This window comes from Carcharhinus amblyrhynchos, chromosome 14 (genome assembly GCF_965287045.1).
Source record: "Carcharhinus amblyrhynchos chromosome 14, sCarAmb.v2.hapA, whole genome shotgun sequence".
Lineage (NCBI taxonomy): Eukaryota > Metazoa > Chordata > Chondrichthyes > Carcharhiniformes > Carcharhinidae > Carcharhinus > Carcharhinus amblyrhynchos.
Genome location: NC_137337.1, coordinates 30,802,696 through 30,815,888, shown reverse-complemented (window position 1 = coordinate 30,815,888; position 13,193 = coordinate 30,802,696). Strand labels below are relative to the sequence as shown.

General features: G+C 37.7%; 1 protein-coding gene across 4 annotated transcripts in view; it reads left to right on the top strand.

The window, feature by feature from the left end:
• cdc42bpb (CDC42 binding protein kinase beta (DMPK-like)) overlaps positions 1-13,193 on the top strand; it is a 175,810-nt gene that overhangs the window by 80,512 nt on the left and 82,105 nt on the right. The gene's annotated exons all lie outside the window — the stretch shown is intronic.

Here is a 13,193-nt window from a genome sequence, read left to right as displayed (position 1 = left end):
TGCAGACACTTACCACCAATTCTCAACGAGTTTAATAAAACTTGACAGCACTATTCTCTGGGCCAGATTGCATATTTCAAGAAGGTTGCATGAGTTATCGTTTTGCAACACTACTACCCCAGATTTACCAGTATATGTAATATGTGACCTCCCAATGTCCAAAGAATTTTCTTTCTCAACACCCAGTTAAAGTCCAACAGGTTTATTTGGAATCAAGAGCTTTCGGATGATGAGGCAGCAGTGCTCCAAAAGCTTGTGATGTCAAATAAACATGTTGGATTTTAACCAGGTTAAACTTTGGTGAGACTTCTTACTGTGCCCACCCCAGTCCAACACTGGCATCTCCATTTTCAAAAAAGTAGTATATTGATACAGTTTTTGACTGTGCTAGCTTGGTTACACAGTACCTGAAGTGAATTCATTTTCAAACTTAATTTACTAGATTGGATAATTGTTGAAATCTAAAACATTATTGAAATTTCAACGTTTAAAATGTAATAAGAGAACACATTTATATGTGTAAAATAATATATATATATTTTGGAGGTAAAACTTCTCAAACCCAATTTGTTTGTTTGGGACTTGGACAAGAACCATTGAATTGGCTTAAGTTCAGTATCCTCTAATGTAATTCTTATTTCCTGAACAGAGGTGGAGGACTAAAAACCTGTCTGAGAATCAACAGGTTACATTCCGCAATTTGTTAGACACTTCCTTAATAGGCATTGTTATGACAAGGGACAAATCAACTTTTTTACTGGCGTATAACACTGTAGTTGCAGTGAATAAAGGGATTGAAAGTAAGAATGTGATGCCAGCACAAACACCGGGTGTGCAGGAAATTCTGTCACACAACCATATTGGTACTCAATCACTTGTAATAGGAAACTGTCACTGCACAAAGAGTCACGATTACTTTAATATTTTCCGGGTGTAACTTAAAAATGTTGACCAATGCTAACTGCTTCATCAAAATGCTTTGAATGGTCTAAAATTGTATACGACTATGTATAGAAAGAATACATCCAAACATTTTTCAAGATATGATTACAAGTGCGAAAGAACACTGTGGAGTTTAATTTCACCAGATGAGATTAGGGCACAGTACTGCAATTTGTACTGCACAGTGCTTTTAATTTATTTGATTTCTGTTTGCTGTTAAGAACTTACTGACTGACTTAGTGCAATGTCTCATGGTTGGTTGTAGCCAGTAATATTTTACTTAATTAACAGCTGCTGTGATTAGTTATACTTGGCTGGTTCCTACAGTGCTACTCAACCAGTTGTGTAAGTTAAGATTGTATGGACCTTTATAAAGCTTGGGTTGTGACCCTAACAATTAGGCTGGCGATGTGCCCACTCAAGGCTACCCAGAACTGCTCACTCTATTATGTAGGATTGGAATCTCATTGTCATGGCCTCATCTTAAGTGCCTGCTTGCTTCATTCTGCCAGAAAACCCGGTTATCTGAGGAAGGGGCTGTCCACTCCTCAGAAATAATACAAGCACCCATTTAAGACTCCTTATCAGGGATGGATTGTTCTTTTTTTTCAAATAGAAGCTTATCTCTTCCACCTCCACCCCTCCCCTTGATGAACTCACTTTTCCCTTGTGAAAGTTAGTAAACCTCTTTTGACCTGGTCTCATTACAACAGTTAGCAAAGAAAAAGAGTGAGCGAGCATCCACAAAGGCAGTACAGAGATTTCCTCGAGTGTTGAACTATCAAGTGGATAATTAGTGTGGAATCCCTGTTACAGTGATACCACTAAGATTTCCAAACAATAGATTGCCTGCCAGGTTATCTTGTTTAAAAGAGTGATGGGAAGCAACAGAAGTTGTAATCCTGGAAATAGAATTGGGATTGTACCAAAACATGAGGTGATGAAAGAGCAAGGGTAATAATGACAGAAGTACTTCTATAGTTAACAGGCTAGACAGTATAGTAATGGTGATTCAATTACGTATGTGATTGGAGAAATGGTGTTGGGATGGAAGAGCTCTGATTTCTTATACAATCGGACCCATTCTGTATCAGGAAAGGTCTCTATAGGCTTCTGCTGACCAAAGCTGTGATCAGTGCCATTTCCATGAGAATAACTAATGCTTTGGCAATAACTATAAACTAATGTGGCAGAGGGGAGAAAGAAAGAGAAAGTAGAAGGTATAGGAAGTGACTGTCAGGTAAATAAGTATTAATGGAATTTATTGTACACATAAAAAGGGAAAGTTGTTAAAAGAAGTAGCTGATTAAAGTTGATGAAAGCCTTTTTTTTGCAGAAGTTTGTGGTTGGCCACAGAGGTTACAAAAGGAGGAGACAGAACAATTAGAGGATAACTGTTGATGAAGTAGTACTAGAAATTTTGGCTGAATTCAAAATGGAAAAGGCAAGGATTTATAAAATGAAAGGAAAGTAAGCCATGCTGTAAAAGGTGCAGCAAAGAAGATTAGAGAGAAAGTGAAAATAAAATATCCAGTGAGTGAAGTAGGATAAGGAAAACAAGCATTTGGGTGGAGGGAAAACAGAACAACAAGACAAAAATTTAATGAATGGAACAGGTTACCTTTTATGCAAGTTAAATCATTTTTATCTCAACAATTCTTCTTAGAACTACCAGCCTGCAATTCATTTATTTTACATACAAAGCTTGATTAAGAAATTAACTTGATTAGAACCTCTTAACAGTTCAATCCATTAATTCTCCATTTTTCTATAAATTTCTTGTATAATTAAACAGGTTGCCCTAAAAAAGTGGTAAATCCATAAAATTGGTGCCTTAGCTTAGCAAGTGTAAGGAAATTAGTCTATCCTGTTCTTACATTTTATTTTTTCCCCCTTTAAGTTTCAATTTGCTCACATACCAAAGTCAACTAGTTACTTTATTCCTGTGTTTATACACAGGCCACTCGGGCTTGTAATTATCAGACCTACTTTGTCTGTGTCTAATTAACATGCTTCAGTAAATCTTAAAATTGCAAAACTTGAAGATCTATTGCTCCCAAAAGAGATTAAATTTTAGAATTCTGAAGGAAATTACGATAGTGACTTTTAAGGGGAGTCTTGACAAATACATGAATAGAATGGGAATAGAGGGATATAGTCCACGGAAGAGCAGGGGGTTTTAGTTCAATCAGGCAGCGTGATCGGTGTAGGCTTGGAGGGCCGAAGGGCCTGTTCCTGTGCTGTAATTTTCTTTGTTCTTTGAAACATTGAAAAAAATCTGCTTTGTTTCTTTATATAGCTGGGTGTAGTGAGGACTTTTAACGTTGAATAGGATGTGACTAAGTGTCAACAAACGGATGCACAGATGTGGTTTACACAAGATGTTATGGAAGAGCTGTGTAACTCACTGCAGCATTGGGTTAGGGGCTGCAGTGATCCACTGTTAGGATACCTCTGCGCATAGTGGGCAGGGAAGGGCACCAGGTCCTGAGTTGAAATGTTGGGTACAGTCTTGCTGGCAATGGGATCCTGGCCTTTGAAGACTCTAATTAATTAAAGCTGCAGCAAAAAATAATTTAAGTTTAGTACTTAGTTAAGCAGAAGAGCAATATTAATTGTCAAAATGCACATATGAGGAGGATGAGTCCAAAAGATTTGTTTTAGGAAAAATTTCATTGATGGACCTTCATCATTTTATAAAACACCATTCTAATTCTCTCGAGGAAGAAGGCTGCAAATTTCCAATATTGCTGGCTGCGTGACCATCGTTATTGGCGTTCTGGGTTTATAAAGAGACAAAAGGAACAAAGAAGGAAGTTGTGATGAACCTTAAGAAAACACCAGTTTGGCCTCAACTGGAGTATTTTGTCCAATTCTGGGTACTGCACTTGAGGAACGATGTGAAGGGATTGGCGAGGGTGCAGAAACAATTTGGGGGAATAGCTCAAGCGATGAGGTACTTCAGTTATGAGAGTCAGTGGAGAAGCCCTGGTTGTTTTAGAGTAAAGTTTGAGAGAACTTTTGATGCACTCAAAATCATGAGAGGTGTAGATAGAGTAGCTGGAGAGAAACTGTTTCCATTGCACTTCATAAAATGCTTTAAACCCTGAGATTAGATTATAGATTCATGATTTATTGTCAGTTATTTAGTAACTTTAAAAATGGATATCAACTGAGGGATGCCAACATTTTGAAATGAAACCAGGTTTGAGAAAATGTGCAATTTTGAGGTGAATATTGCCATTCTGGCAGGCATCATTGAAGATTTTCAGCACAATATAACACAGAATTAAATTTTACAGATTGTAGGGTTTTTTATTTCTTCATTTCGGGATTTTTACATTGAGCACTGTAAAGATGTGTGTTTGAGATGTGACACTGACTGGCAAAGCCAGCATTTATTGCCCATCCTAATTCCCCTTGAGCAGAAATTCCTTAAATTCTTTATAGGAATGTTGCTAGGGAGACTTGTAAATATAAAAACTGAAAGTGCTGGAAAAGTGCAGCTGGTCTGGCAGTAGTGCTGAAGAGTCGTAGTGCTGAAGAGTCATCGTACTGGGCTAGAATCGTTAACTCTGTTTCTCTCTCCACAGATGCTGCCAGTGTGGCTGAATTTTTTCAGTACTTTGTCTTTATTTCAGATCTCCAGCATCCGCAGGATTTTGCTTTAATTTTAGGCTTGTTAGCCTCTGTTGAAGTAGCGTTTTAGGTAGGTTGCACTAGCCTTTACAGAGTTTGCTGTCTAAATTGAGCAAGATAAGCATTAAAGATCCAGAAATTTCACATCCAGGTTACGTCCAGTGTAAATTGTATTTCCAAAACCTTTAGCACTAATGTTAAACAAAAATCACATCGAGAGCCAGCTCTATCCCTGCTTTCCCTGCCCCTCACAGGAAAATATGTGAATCGCCAAGGTGACTTTATGCTAATTAGATCAGTTGCATGACTTTAAGAATATCTTTAAAATTGTACTTTCAGGTGCCAGGGTGCGAGTACAATCCTTTTAATAGTTTTTAATGGATAAATATTTAACTAGCTAATAAACTGTCTACCGCACACGAATGAAACCAGTAAATAGCTATACATAGATTTTTAAAAATCATTTTCTATGATTTGGTATTGGGTTACCTGCAGGTCATGGGCTAGACACTGATTAATAAAGTTTAATGATAAACTCATTATAAACTTCATTAATAAAATTGTCAAGTTACCACTTTTAAATATGCAAAGGATCATTTTTTGTGCTAAATTAGAGATAATCAAGAACTTGGTTGAAAAGATTGCTTTTCGAATGGTTATTGGAAAAAGAATTAAAAAGTCAGAAGGATTAAGGGGCGAAGTTTCAGAGCAGCGATTATCTAGCTAACACATCCGCAACTAATAGCGGGGTAAAGGTGGAAAGCTGTTGAAAAGGCCAAAGGCATATGAGCATAGAACTAAAGATGATAGGGAATTACAGATGTTAAGTCTCTCCTAATGGTAGGTATTCTGTCCTCTCTTTTATACTGTTTTCAATATTAATTCTTAAATGCCCGCAGCCTTAAAGCTCCACTGGCTTTTATACTATGCTATTTTTTGGTGGTCTTCACAGAAGAAAAAACAAAGTCTTCAAATTTTTAAAGCTATAGGGTTTACCCTTTCTTCATTCAGGATTCTCTTGCCTTCAAAAATGGAAATGTAACAGCAACAACAAATTTTGACATAAATGCATGTAGTACCTGAAGCCTATTAAAACTGGCTAAGGTAATGATTATAAATTTATAGTCATTATAGAATCCCTACAGTGCAGAAGGGAGCCATTCAGCCCATTTGAATCTGCCCTGACTCTCTGATAGAGCATCCCACACAGGCCCTTTCTCCATAACCCCATATATTTACCCACTAATCCTCCTTACCTACGTTTTTGGACAATGAGGGGCAATTTAGCATGACCAATCCATCTAACCTGCACATCTTTGGACTGAGGAAGGAAACCCATGCAGAGGGGAGAATGCTACAAGAAAAGGTGGAGGAGACCTGATTGCGGCCTTTAATTTTAGGAAGAGTTTGATAAGGTAGTGTCAGGAAGGTGATGTTTTAAGTAAACTATATTTGTATTGGTAGATATTGAAAGTAAGTTACAGATTTTAGTGTTAGAAAGTATTGAAACTTCAGTTATACTCATGTTAAACAAAAATCTTTGCATGTATGAGGATTTTGGTTTCATTTCATACTGTGTCTGTATTGTGCTTAGAGTTTATGGCATACGAAGTAAAGAACTTGGAGAAAGGACAAGCTGTTGCTTAGCAGTGAGAGCTCACCTTTAGGGAAAATACCTTGTGTTTTTATTTTGTTTTAACTGAACCAGTAGCAGAAAGATCCAGGAAGCTAGAGGTGAAACAGCTCTCTCAGCTCTGCCAGAAGCATAAGAAAGCAAGTCCTAGATAAATTACAGGACTGGTAGTTCTAGAAATCAGGGAATGCAAAGAGAAGACCCCATAAAACTCAAGTTAAAGGATTGGCAAAACTTGAATAGGATCATGTTTATTGAAGTTAAGGACAGAGCTGAAAAGTACAGGTCTGGTGGAGTTGGCTAGTGAGAAGTCAGAGATCTGAAGTAGTCGTAAGATTGGCAGTCTCTACCTCTTGCCTGTGAACTGATAGTGGCTGGATCCCTGAGGTATTGTGTGAAAGTTTGAAAGTTCATGGCTATTGAGTCCTTCTCATCCAGCAATAACATCAATTGGGATCATAACAAAAGTAGGAAAAATGTTTTCATTTGAAGGGAGACCAGAACTGGGGCCATATTTACAACAAATGCAGTCACAAATTGAGAAAGACTTCCTTATCCAGTGAGTGATTAGAATGTTAGAACTAAGGAGTAGTTGAGGTGACTGACATACCTGCTGTTAGGGAAAAGCTAGAAAAATACATGATGAAGAGGAGAATAAAGGGACGTGCTCATATAAAAATCTGATTTTAAAAAGTGGGAGGAGACTTATGGGGAACGTGATAGTCAAAATGGACCTGTTAGACTGGTCTCTTTCTGCACTGTAAAATCAGGCAGTGGGGGAGATGGCAGAAATAGGGATTGTGGGTACAAAGCTATAGTGGTAATTGAAGATGTGTTGGTGGCATGGAATCAATATAGGTTGTTGTTTAATGAGGGCAGAAGTGATGAAAGATAGGTCTTATTGAAGGCTAGGCTTTTGAGCAAGTTGGAGGTTTTGGACTATGGGGACCCGGTGAGAACAATGAGAATACTGGAGAAATTGAATCCAGACGAGGTATTAACTAAGCTTGCGTAAAAAGCATTAAAGTATTGTTTGAACCTACGCCTTACCATATCTCCTGCTTTCAAACATTTGGATCGTGTTATCTTTAATCTAGTTTTTTTTTCAAACTTGGCGTTTGAAGTATTTATACATGTTCAACTTTAAAATTTCAATTTGATTCGTGGTGAGACTTAAGGTGATGACATCTTGGTGTTTAAGGTAATGGCATTGCTATTATTAATGCAAATATTATGAAGTTTCATTTTTTTAAAACGATGTATGAACCATGTACTGTTCTGTGCGCAACAAGATGAATCTAAAATATAATTTTCATGTATTGATCATCATGGACATTTAGAGTAGTAAAACTGATCTATTTGACCCAATATACAATTATTGACGCACTGGAAATTTAAGTTATAATGCATTCAATTATCTTTTCTTTATTGCTCTTGTGCTCAATAGATACACGTTGAAAAGCCTTGGAAATGTTAATAATTTATTTGATCCTTTAGCTGCCTCAGACTTCCATGGTGGTCACAAAAACTTTAAGACTTCAGCAGACTAAGTGGATTATTATTAATCACTATCGAGGGTGAGAATGCTTACAGGATGCTGTCAGGAAGAGGATATTTTCAGTGAAAGGAAATGGTGACCAAATGTGGTTTCCTGAAATGCATTTTGTGGTTTACACGTTTATGCCAGTAAAGTGAGAAATGCTGCCTATGTACTGCTGCTCTTACAAGTTTAAAGGATGATTTGTGATTCAGGCTCCTGAAATGTAGTAATGGAAACCATGTCAATAACCCAACAGCTTGCCTACTGTGTTGCTGATTCATAGCTGGCCCACGGAAGGATGAGGGGGAAAGCAGAGAAGGAAGGTTCAAACTACACGTTCAAGCTATGCAGGCCTTGTAGTGTTTAATTGATATTTTATTAAAACTAGTTTTATGATGCTGATGCTGCCTGCTCCTAATATGCTGTTCTTGTGCAGCAAGTGGGTCTTCAAACCTGCCAAGCTAACTTTTGTGAAACCCATTTAGGAATTGGTGGCATTGGTGAGGTATTATGTACAACATTAAAAACATTTGTAATGTAAGCTGAAAGGATTTCCAGAGACTTAGGAAGCTTGGTCCCTGGCTGGAAATTAATGTAATTAGAATAACATGGTGGGTGCACTTTAGGCTATTAAAATGAAAAAAATGGATCTTGCATTTGGGGAGTTTAAAGTTGCTTTAAATTGAGTATTGGAGAGAAGGTAAAGATTAAGTTCAAATAGTATGGCAGCTGTAGATTTTAATTGCAATTAAATAAAATCTAGAATTAAAAAAGCTGGTGTCAATAATTGTCATAAAAACCCATCTGGTTCACGAATGTCCTATAGGGAAGGAACTTTGTCTCTATATCCAGTTTGACTTGTATGTGCTTTCAGATCCACAGCAAAGGCTCAACTGCCCTCTGAAATGGCCAAGCAAGCCACTTGGTTATATTCTAAAGGTGGTTCTAGAACAGTTGGGGAATAAATGAAACATCAGCCATGTCCTAAATCTGTAGTTAAATAAAAACAAAATATTAACTGGTCCATTTATTTATTAATTCGCTGTGTATGGGACTTTGCTGTATCCAAAATGTCTGCAACATTTGTTTACGCACAAGTGACTGACTTCGAAATTAACTTACTGGTTGAAAAGTGGTTTGGGGCTGCCTGAGGACATGACACAGCGCAAATGCACGAATGTGTGTGTTTAAGATATAGACCCATTTGAGCAATGACATCATCATGATCATATAATGCACCTTGAGCCTTGAGTCGCAAAACAGAAACTAGCTTGTTTATATGTGTGCGCAGAAGAAATTCCAAATAGAATCAGAACTTTAAAAAAACTCAAAGTGCATCCATTTGTTTGCTCATGGGTATTGGCTTTTTAAATAATCCTGTAGGTCAGTAGCATATCAAACATCCGGCTAGAGAGAGTGGCTGCAATGACAGATAATGTAGTCTTCTGGAAGAGATATTGAAAAGAGGCAGTCCGTGTGTTCAGATGAACATAAAAGATCCTATGATACTATTTAAAAAGAAGTAAGGGAGTTCTTAAACATTCAGATCAAACACTTTCTTCAATCAGATCACCATAATTGGTTAATTGGTCATTTATCTCATTTCAGTTTGTTGTATACAAATTCTGTTGTGGAAGTGCCGGCATTGGACTGGAGTAAACATAGAAGTCTCATAACACCAGGTTAAAGTCCAAAAGGTTTATTTGGTGACAAAAGCCACCAGCTTTCGGGCTTCTGACCGTTTGTCAGTGAGTGGAGAGTTCTGATCACAAACAGGGGATGTAAAGATGAGTGTGTGTCTTTACATCCCCTGTTTGTGATCACAACTCTCCACTCACCAGATGAAGGGTCAGAGGCCCAAAAGCTAGTGGCTTTTGCTACCAAATAAACCTGTTGGACTTTAACCTGGTGTTGTGAGACTTCTTACTGTACAAATTTTGTTCCATGCTTGCCCACATAATAGTGACTCTCATTTTAAAAGTTATTCGAGCTTTATGGGTAGTCCTAAAGATGTAAGAGGTGCTACACAAATGCACATTTTGCTTGCTTGGGAGAGGCTTCATGGTAGATTCTACCCTCAAATTTATTAAAATCTTATTGTACAGACAGGGTGGGGTCACGCACTGAAGGAAATTGCAGACATAGTAAGCAATTTTATATCTTTTTTGCAGCTAACAAGGTGTGACCATGTACAGGAACTAAGTTTAATATCAGTGGATGATGAGTAATCCACTGTGCGTCAGCTATATGTACATATTTGGCTTCAGCAAAAACAGATGACTGTTGGTGCATTACAGTAATTCTCTTTGAGGTTAAGTTCTTGCAACAATTCAAGGAGTTGACTGTTTCTATGTACAGAAGGAACACCCCTGGACACGCACTTCCTCTGGGCTCAGAGCTCTTTCTATCAGACAGGCTTCCTAAATGTGGCCAGCTGTTGTCAACAGAAGAGGGAACTGAATGTCTGAAAGTGCTTGGCTGTTCCTTCCTGCTCCCATTCACCAAATGAGTTTGGAACTGCATTGGCTTGGTTGACTACTGATTCAGTCACAGATTGATTAAATGTTTTTTTAAATGTGCTTCCTTTTGCGGAAATTACCATTAAGACTTTGCCCTTGAGGTACTCTACGTGTCATGTATTGTTTTACACAATGGCAGTATAGTTATCTTGTACCTATGCTGTGTTCTAGCTCACTCCCTCTCTTGAGGCCCAGTCTCAACTTCATGAGCAGCAGTGCAGCTTTCAGGGTCCGTAATTTTGCGTAAATTGTTTGTGCAGCTTATATTTGGCATACAATACTCTTAATTTTAATTGTAAAATGTTTGTCCTCATGCACATTTCATAATGGAATTACAAATAAAACTCCAAAGATTCAGGACTAAAATATTTAATTTTCTGGGTGGTGAGACAAATACAAAATAATTACTTCAAAATGTTTGCTAGGGATATTGCTATTGAGCTGAATTTTGTTTGTATTTGTGTGTATTTACTCCTGGGCCTTAAAATAGGTGGTATAATATTGGCTGTTTGCATTTCTCTATACTTTCCATGAACTAAACTGACATTTTAAATCTGTCTTCACTATAGAAGACAAAAAAACCTTAATGGTTGAAAATCGAGGTGAGAAGGAGGGAAGAATTTAAGACAATCACAAAGGAAAAGTACTGGGAAAATTATTTGAACTAAAGGCTGGCAAGTTTCCTGAGTCTGGTGGCTTTCATCCTAGGGTTTGAAAATGATTTGGCTGCGGAGATAGTAGTTGCATCGAGTCTGGAAAAGTCCCAGTGGTTTGGAAAATCGTAAATCGCATCACTTTATTCAAGAAAGAAAGGAGACATGAAGAAAATTAGAGACCGGTTGGTCTAACTTTTCATTGGAAAAATGTGAGAATTCTTTACTAGAGGTAATTGCAGGAGTAACATGTTGGCTTTTTGAGGAAGTAATAAGCAAGGTGGATCAAAGGGAACCTATAGATGTGGCGTACTTGGATTTCCAAAATTATTGAATAAGGTAACACATTAAATTTGACTCCACAAAATAAGAACCCATGGAGGAGGTAATGATTCATATCATTAGATTAGCTAGCTATTAAGGCAGTAAGAAGTCTCTCAACACCAGGTTAAAGTCCAACAGGTTTATTTGGCAGCACAGGCTTTTGGACTCTCATTCCTTCATCAGGTGAGTGAGGAGTTGTGTTCACAAACAGGGCAGATACGTGGACACAAACTCAATTTACAAGATAATGGTTGCAATGTGAGTATTTTGTAGGCAAATAATCCTGTTGGACTTTAACCTGGTGTTGTGAGACTTCTTATTGTCCAATGCTGACATCTCCACATCATAGCTATTAGGAAACAGAGAATAAAGGAAATTTGGTCATTTTTGCATTGGCAACCTGTAACTAATGGAATGAGACAGGGAGCAATGCTGGGCCTCAATTACTTACAATCTGTAACAATGACTTGGATGAAGGGACCAAATGTACGGTTGCTAAATTTGCTGATAGAAAGATAGAAAAGTCATTTGTCAAGACAGCATAGAATTTGCAAAGGGATTGAGTTGGTTGAGGAAGTGGGTAAAAATCTGAACTATTTCACTTTGGCAGGAGGAATAGAAAAGCAGTATATTATTTAGATGGAAAGAGACTGAAGAACTCTACGGTACAGAGGGACCGGGAAGTCCTGGTACATGAATCACAAAATGTTAGAATGTGGCAAAAGCAAGTGGCATGTTGGTAAAGTTGAGTAGTATTGCTACAGCTGTACAGGGCCTTAGCAAGAGCACATCTAGGGTGTCGTGTACAGTTTTGATCTCTTTAAGGAGAGATACAAGTGCATTAGAACGAGTTCAGAGAAGGTTCACTTGATTGACTTTAAAGAGTCTGTTTTATGAGGAAGGATTGAATAGGTTGGACCTGTATCTTGGGAGCTTAGAAGAATGAGAGGTGATCTTATTGAAACATATAAGAACCTGCGGGGACTCCAACAGGTTGGAAGTTGAAATGATGTTTCCACATGTGAAACAATCTACAATGAGGGGACACACTTTTAAAAATTTTCTTTCATAATATATACAACATATCATCATGGCTGATTTATAAAATCATAAAAACAGGGCAAAGGCTTTAAAATGATTAAAGCTATGATTCAAACAAAAGGAAGATTGCAGCAATAAGAAGTTGACACTCATTATCTCTAAAGAGGCGCTAATGCTCTCTGACTGCAGAGACCAAATTCCAAGACAATTTTACAAACACTGTTTGCTTCAGCCTAGCCTTAGAAATGCAACAAAAACGACCCGTTTACGAGGGCATAGGATCCTGAAACCTCTTGAAATTATTAATGGTGGAAACACAATCCATTTCATAAATGCCGACAGATAAATATTCTTTGCCCAAATCAAAATGGAGAAGTGGGTGTCCTGTCACATGATGCTCGAGGCTGGACCCTGTCTTGCTGAAGCTGTAAAGTTCAGCCATTTTCCATCTAGCAAGAAGCAGTTCCTAAATAAGGTCTCTGGCCGGGTTTGAATACCTGGTTTCACACCTTCACTGTTTTTAGTGGAGCATCTGTGTCAGCACTTACAAGACTAATCCATCTCTACATGCCTATCCCATAGTGGAAGTCATCTCACCAGAAATGTGAATTATCCACCATCACTGTTCAGCCTACCAACTCTGCAAGAATACACCATTGGACTTTGAATCTGGGTTAATTTGGAAAAAAATCATATTTTCTCTGTGATCTTTTCCTTGTAGCTATTTTCTTTATCCCACTTTTCATGTATGAACGTAGAAATTGAGGGGAAAGGAGAAATACACCACTGATTACACAAATATGCAAATCAAAACTTTTCTGTTTAGTCATGGGCAATTAAAATTATACTCCCTCCTATTTAAGACTAAGAGGAGGAGAAATTTTCTCTGGTCATTTGTCTGT